Below are 6,976 nucleotides of genomic sequence, written 5' to 3'. Positions count from 1 at the left end.
AGGAATAAATATCCTAATGCAATTGAAGCTTTCATCCAGTCTTCTGGATGCAGAAAAATATATCATCTTGTTTGTGATCTGATTCTTCTCTCATGGATGTCTGAAGTGACTGTGACAACCAGGTAAATAGTACCCTCAGTTCTTCTGATGTCAGCCTGAAGCCACACAACAAAGATCATCTTCTGTATCCTAAATTCTGTATTTTTTTTAAATATTCTTGGCTGACTTCAATGAGGCAGAAGGGAATGTAGTTATAGACTGTAGGAAATAGCTGGGCCAACTATTTGAGACAGGGGTGTGTGATATTTAATTTAATATCTCTGCAAATCTGTAAAAGGTCTGGATCTGAGAAAACTTGTGCTGCATCTTTAAGCACACTGTAAACCTAGGGGCGGTGTTCTCATTCAAATCTAGCTAGCCAATCAAGGCCTCCAAACTGACCTGTCAGTCAAAATCAGGCAGGGCACTTCCTGGCACCACTCTGCCGCAACTCTGTGAGTGCAACAGCAGCGAACTCTGAGGAGAGCATGGGTGAGCATGGAAGCCACAACATGGAGAGCAAGGGACTGCTGTCCCAATATGGAGAGGAGAGGATGGTGAGCCATGGGAGACGGAGTGGCAGACCTACTCTGAGGCTGGGTGGGAACCTGTGGCCACTATCAGTGTTCTCTGATGTGCCATTTGGTTCTTCCAATGTTCCAAACCTAGAAGTTGACCTCTGAATAATTTCCTTTGTGGCTGCATCTGAGAAAAGCATTTTGACTGTGGAGCTGTGTGTAGAAACATCTTTGTAGTCAATATCAATGTGATTTTGATACCAACCAAACATGTCATAATCAAGTTACAAATTCTCGTTACTGATGAAGTAACCTAATAGGAGGAATAAGATCGCAAGTCTAGATAAAAGAGTCAGAGATACCTCCTGCACACAGTGCTAGGAGTCCAACAAAAACACAGAGTTATACAACCATAACATCTATGCCGAAAACATGGCACACACACATGCAGACTCCATGGTTGTTTCTTAGATGCTGTGAACACCTGTGAGTTCTGCCAAGTTGATTCTGCAGGCTGTGTTCACCTAGTGTCCTTATTCGTAAGAAAAATTTTGGCTATGGTTTTTTTGAAAATTATTTCTGGGTCTAAGAGCTGGAATTCTTTTCCTTTTATTCCCAGGTTTGATCTTTTTATAGTTTTTCAGATTTTCTACATGTAAGGTTTTAGGAGTATTTTAGATTTAAATTTTTCTTTTATCATATTCTCAACACTAGAGTTTCTCTCATCCATCTTTTCTATTCTTTCGGTGAACCTTTCTTCTGTAATGCCTCTGCACTTACCTAGATTTCTCATTTCTAGTATCATTGAGTTTGTGCTTTTTCATTTCTTCTATTTACATTTTCAGGTATTGACCAGTTCTGTCCATTTCCTTTGGCTGCTTTTACTTTCTTGGCTTTCTTCAAGGGACTTATCCATTTTATTCAGTATTTTATTTACCTTTTTATTGCCTTTTTCTAAGGGATTTATTCATATCTTCTGTCAGAACCTCTATCATCTTTATAAGGTTTCTTTTATGGTCTTTTACTTCTGCTGCAGCTGTGTTGGAGTATTGAGGACTTATAGTAGGATAGCTGCAAACTGACGGGGATGTATTGCCCTGGCTGCTGTCTGTGTTCTTAAGCTGGCATCTACATATCTGGGTTTGTGGTGATTATGAGTCTAGGTTTCTCATTTTGTCTCTTTCAAATGTGTGTTTTGTTCTTTGGTTTCTGTTTGCTCTCCTTGCTGTTCTTCTGGTCTGTGTAACCTATGATTCAACAGAGGTCTTCCATAACCATGTTTGGGACTAGAAACCTGGTAGCAGGCATGACCTTTGTTCTCTCAGGGTGTCTTTGTGTGAGTTGGGGGCTGAGAATATGTGAAGGGGGGTGTGAATGGTGTGGTGTCGGGGACTTTGAAAGTGGGGATGTCTGTGGGCAGGTGGCCTAGATGGACTTCTGGCAGCTGATGTGCCTTTTGTTTCAACAGAGCATCTCCACCCATGTTGGAGGCTAAAACACAGTGACAAGGAGGCAAGTGAGATTTGGATTAGTTTTTGGGGAGGTACTCAAGGAATGGAGGAGATCCATGGGTAGCCAGTCTGCCTGGGTTTATGAAAGTTTGTGTGGACTCTGTTTCATCGGGGTGTTGTAATCTGAGTCTACCTACCTCTTCTGACTAGTCTGGCCTGCTCTTAAGCAGGGGATTCACACCCAATTTGGTGTGGGGATATGGCTACATGGGTGATGGTTGGAGAATTGTTGTGGGATTGTATCTGTGGGAACTGAAGGAATGTGGGGAGGTTCATGGACTGCTGATCTGTTCTACTGGCTGTTTGGTCTGTATGTGAGTTTGGGATGTCTGCCCAAGTAGGAGGCTGAAACAAAGACAGTCACATTCCTCTCTTTCTAAAGGGGGAATATATCCGATGCCATTGCATGTCTGAAAATTTTATTTTGCTTTTTAATTTTACAAGATGTCACAAGACAATATTCTGTCTTCAGTATCAGAGGGGACTTTGGATATTGTAATAGCATTGGGGCTGTTAAAGATTGTGAGGATCATGAAGTTAGACTAAAAGCAATTTTCATTTATTCTCTTTATTTATCCTTCTCTCATACAGTACACACTGACCACATCCCAAATCTGTTTACTCTTTCTAGTCCCCAACTTTCCCACTGTCTCAGATCGACTGTTCCTTTCTTCCTCTTCAAAGAGAGCGGGCCTCCCAGGGATGTCAGGTGAACATCATGACAAAATATAATGTGACTAGGCAAAACTTTCAGATCCATGCATGATTAGGTAACCTAGTAGGAGGAAAAGAGTCCCAAGAGCAAGCAAGAGTCAGAAACGATCACACTCTTACTGTTAGCTGTACCACAAAAACACCAAGCAAAGCAATCATACTATACAAGGGGAAGGATAGGACTCAGACCCTACAGGATCCATAATTGCTTTGTCACTCTTTGAGCCCTTATGATACCTTCTTAGTTGATCCTGTCAGTTGTGATTTTCTGGCATCATTAACACCTCTGACTTCTATAAAACCCCCATCCAAATTTCTGCCTCCTTTCAAGTGCTTCAGCTAGTGTTTGGATGAAGTTCTCTGCATCTTCAACAATTATTTGTCAGAGAAAACTATTAGTCTAGGAAACAATCTATGATTATATCAGAGTAGAGCTAGGAATTAGTATATTGGACATTATTTTCTCTTTGTGCTACTTGTATTTTGTTCTGCTCTAAATCTCTGAGTAGAAATCATCAAACTTCTTATTCCTTGCCATCCAGGCAATGTTGGTCATGGGTTGTCTCTTTTTGCTTGGGCCTCAAGTTACTCCACTCATTGGTTTGCCACTACAATAATTTAAGCCACAAATTCCCTGGTATATCTTCCAGACAACACAAGTATGTATCAAATATTTTTATGGCTGGCTTTCTGTTCTATTCCCACCACTGGGAGCCATATGCCATTACGGAAGATGACTGGTTCAGGCTTCATATTCTTAGTTATTGGGAGTCCTCACTGTTTTGCACAAAGTATCTACTGATCTATGTTTCCATGCCAGACCTAAAAGCTTTCCTATTCCTGTCATCTCTCCCTGTATTATTTCCCAGTACATTACTCCCATGATCCTTCTCATTACTGCTCCCAGTCCACCAATTAAATTTAGTTTACTTCTTCTTCCCATGGGATACCAATACATCCCCTGCTACAGCCATCCTTATTATATACCCTCTGTGAATCTATGGATTGTACAGTGATGATTCTTTATTCAACTGCTAATATGTACTTCTTATTCCTTGCCATCCAGGCAATGTTGGTCATGGATTGTCTCTTTTTGCTTGGGCCTCAAGTTATTCCAGTCATTGGTTTGCCACTATAATAATTTAAGCCCAAATTCCCTGGTATATCTTCCAGACAACACAAGAATGTATCAGGTATTTTCATGGCTGGCTTTCTGTTCTATTCCCACCACTGGGAGCCATATGCCATTACAGAAGATGACTGGTTCAGGCATTCACCCTCGCCACCTTGGGCCAGTAATTGGATTGCCACTACAACAAACTTGAGCCACCATTTCCCTGGTATATACTGTTGTGTCTGTGGTTCCAGACACAACAAGTGTATGTCAAGTATTTTATGGTTGCCTAGGTTTCCTTAAGAAACATAAGGTTTCTTAATGCCTAGGGAGCCTTATGTGATTGAAGAAAATGACCAGTTCAGGCTCCATATCTGAGTTACTGTTTAGTAGAATCACCTGTTAGCTTGTAGCTGGTTACTACTTCACTGTTTCCACATTAACTCCCATCCTTCCTCTTCTTGCTCTGAGTCCACCTACAAAATCTAGTCTATTTCCTTTTTCCATTGGGTATCCTTATACCCCCTACTATAGCCACTCTTTTACTTACCCTCTCTGGGTCTGTGGATTGTTCTGTGATTATTCTTTATTCAAAATCCAATATCCAGTTACAATTATTATATATCATGATAGTATATATGCTTAGTGTTTACTTGCTCAGAAGGAAAAAAAAACTCAAGAAGCTACACATCAACAAATAAATTAATCAATAAAAATTTAGTATGGATCTAAACAAAGAATTCTAAATAGATGGAATCTAAACTGGTTTGGAAACACTTAACCAAATGTTCAGCATCCTTAGCCATCAATGAAATGTAAACAAAACAGCTTTTAGAATTAACATTATACCTGACAAAATGATTAAGATTAGTAACACAAGTGACAACTCATTCTGGCAAAGGTATAGAGCAAGGAGGACACTCCTCCATTGTTGCTGGGAATGCAAATCTGTATAGCAACTTTGTAAATCAATATGGCAGTTCATCAGATAATTGGGAATCTATCTGCCTCAAGACTGTGGTAGTTTGAATGTGGTTGACCCCATAATCTTCTGTGGGTTGGCAGTAGTAGGAGGTGTAGATATTTTGGACTGGGTATGACCAACTCATGTCTTTATCATGAGTTTTATAAGACACTACACATTGAAACACTTCAGGGACTGTTAACAGCCTATGACCATCATTGAAGTTAGACTAAATACTTTTTCATCATGAGATGACTATGAACATTTAGGGATCTGGGTCAGAATGTGATTGATTGAAGGAAAAGCTCCCAGATAAAATGAAACATTTGAATACTTCTCTCTGCTTGGTGGCCTTCTTTGTTGTATTTGTGTTACATTTAGTAGGAGGAGCCTTTTGAATGAAATTCCCATTGGGGATTGGATTTCCATGTTTATAGCCTCAACCCATTTCTGGTTATTTGTGTCCTGGTCTCATGACTTCACCACCATTATAGATGGTATCACTAAATGACAACACATGCAGTTGAAGCAACTGCTATTCACTGTTAAGCCTTTTTACTATCCTGATTTTTATTTTAACTTTTTTGTTTTTTATTTTGTTTTTGAAAAACAATGTTTTTCTGTGTAGCTCTGTCTGTACTGAAAGTAGGTCCTTAGTCCACAGTGATTTCAACTCAGAGATATAAATGATTCTGGCTTCTGCACAGAAGGACTAATGGTGGGCAACATGTTTGTTTTGTATGTATTTTTTATTGACTGATGTGCTTGGAATGTAGACATTTGTAAATTCCAAGTTTTTGCTGCTATGATGAGCATCCCTACATATTAATTTTGAAGTTTGGTGGAGGGTATCATTCTCTTGCTTAGGATAGCAGTATTCATGGCATTAATACCTATGTCTTCTTTATCATTAGATTGGAGGTGTGTCACATTCTATCCACCTGTTTTTTTTTTCTTTTTTAAAAAAAATTCTATTGAATATCGGTTTTTTTCTATATGCATGGGTATGTACCACATGTGTACCTGTTCCTCATAGTGGTCAGAAGAGCCCTCAGAACCCACGAAGTTGAAGTAATGGATAGTTATAAACACCATGTAAGTACTGACAATTGAGCCCATGTATCTGCAAGACCAGCAAGACTGCTTAAGGGCTGAGTCATCTCTCCTGCTCTATGGTATATGATCAACCTTTACAGTGCTGATGTTTTCTTTGGTCCATTTGTAACTGTTTAAACATGTACTCTCCTTTAGTAATATCTTATTATGTTACAGTTTAAACTGGGCCAATGCAGGTTCTGGAAGATGCTTCTTTTCATCTTCCATTTTTTAGGAACTTATTAAAAGCCTCTGATTTCTTTGTACACTTTTTATTTAAATGATTTTTTTATTTTTTTTTAATTTTATTGATATTTATTGAGTTCCACATTATTCTCTGCTCCTCTCCCTGCCTCTCCCCTCCCCTCTCTAATGCTCTCCCAAGGTCCCCATGCTCCCAATTTACTCAGGTGATCTTGTCTTTTTCTATTCTCTACTTCCCATGTAGATGAGACCTATGTAAGTCTCTCTTAGTGTCCACATTGTTGTCTAAGTTCTCTGGGATTGTGGCTTGTAGGCTGGATTTCTTTGCTTTATGTTTTAAAAATTACCTATGAGTGATAATTTTCTTTCTGTGTCTGGGTTGCCTCATTCAAAATAATGTTTTCTAGCTCCACCCATTTCCCTGCAAAATTCAAGGTGCCATTATTTTTTTCTGCTGTGTAGTATTCCATTATGTAAATGTACCATATTTTTCTTATCCATTCTTTGGTTGAGGGGCATTTAGGTTGTATCTATATTCTGGCTATGGCAAACAAAGCTGCTGTGAACATAGTTGAACACATGTCCTTGTGGCATGATTGAGCATCCTTTGGATATATACTGAAAAGTGGTATTACTGGGTCTTGAGGAATGTTGTTTCCTAATTTTCTGAGAAATTGCCACACTGACATCCAAAAGGGTTGTACCAGCTTGCATTCCCACCAGCAATGCAGAAGTGTTCCCTTTTCCCCACAACCTCTCCATCATAAGTTGTCATCAGTGTTTTTGATCTTGGTCATTCTTTCAGGTGTAAGATGGA

At 39.3% G+C, this 6,976-nt stretch overlaps 1 pseudogene; it reads left to right on the top strand.

Annotated features, from left to right (window-relative positions):
- Nucleotides 1-2,275: 2,275 nt before the first annotated feature.
- Nucleotides 2,276-6,976, top strand: part of LOC101998289 — a 10,674-nt pseudogene continuing 5,973 nt past the window's right edge.

Source organism: Microtus ochrogaster, unplaced genomic scaffold (assembly GCF_000317375.1).
Source record: "Microtus ochrogaster isolate Prairie Vole_2 unplaced genomic scaffold, MicOch1.0 UNK43, whole genome shotgun sequence".
Classification (NCBI taxonomy): domain Eukaryota; kingdom Metazoa; phylum Chordata; class Mammalia; order Rodentia; family Cricetidae; genus Microtus; species Microtus ochrogaster.
Note: the sequence above shows the minus strand (reverse complement) of the source record. Positions and strands in the feature narration are given on the sequence as shown.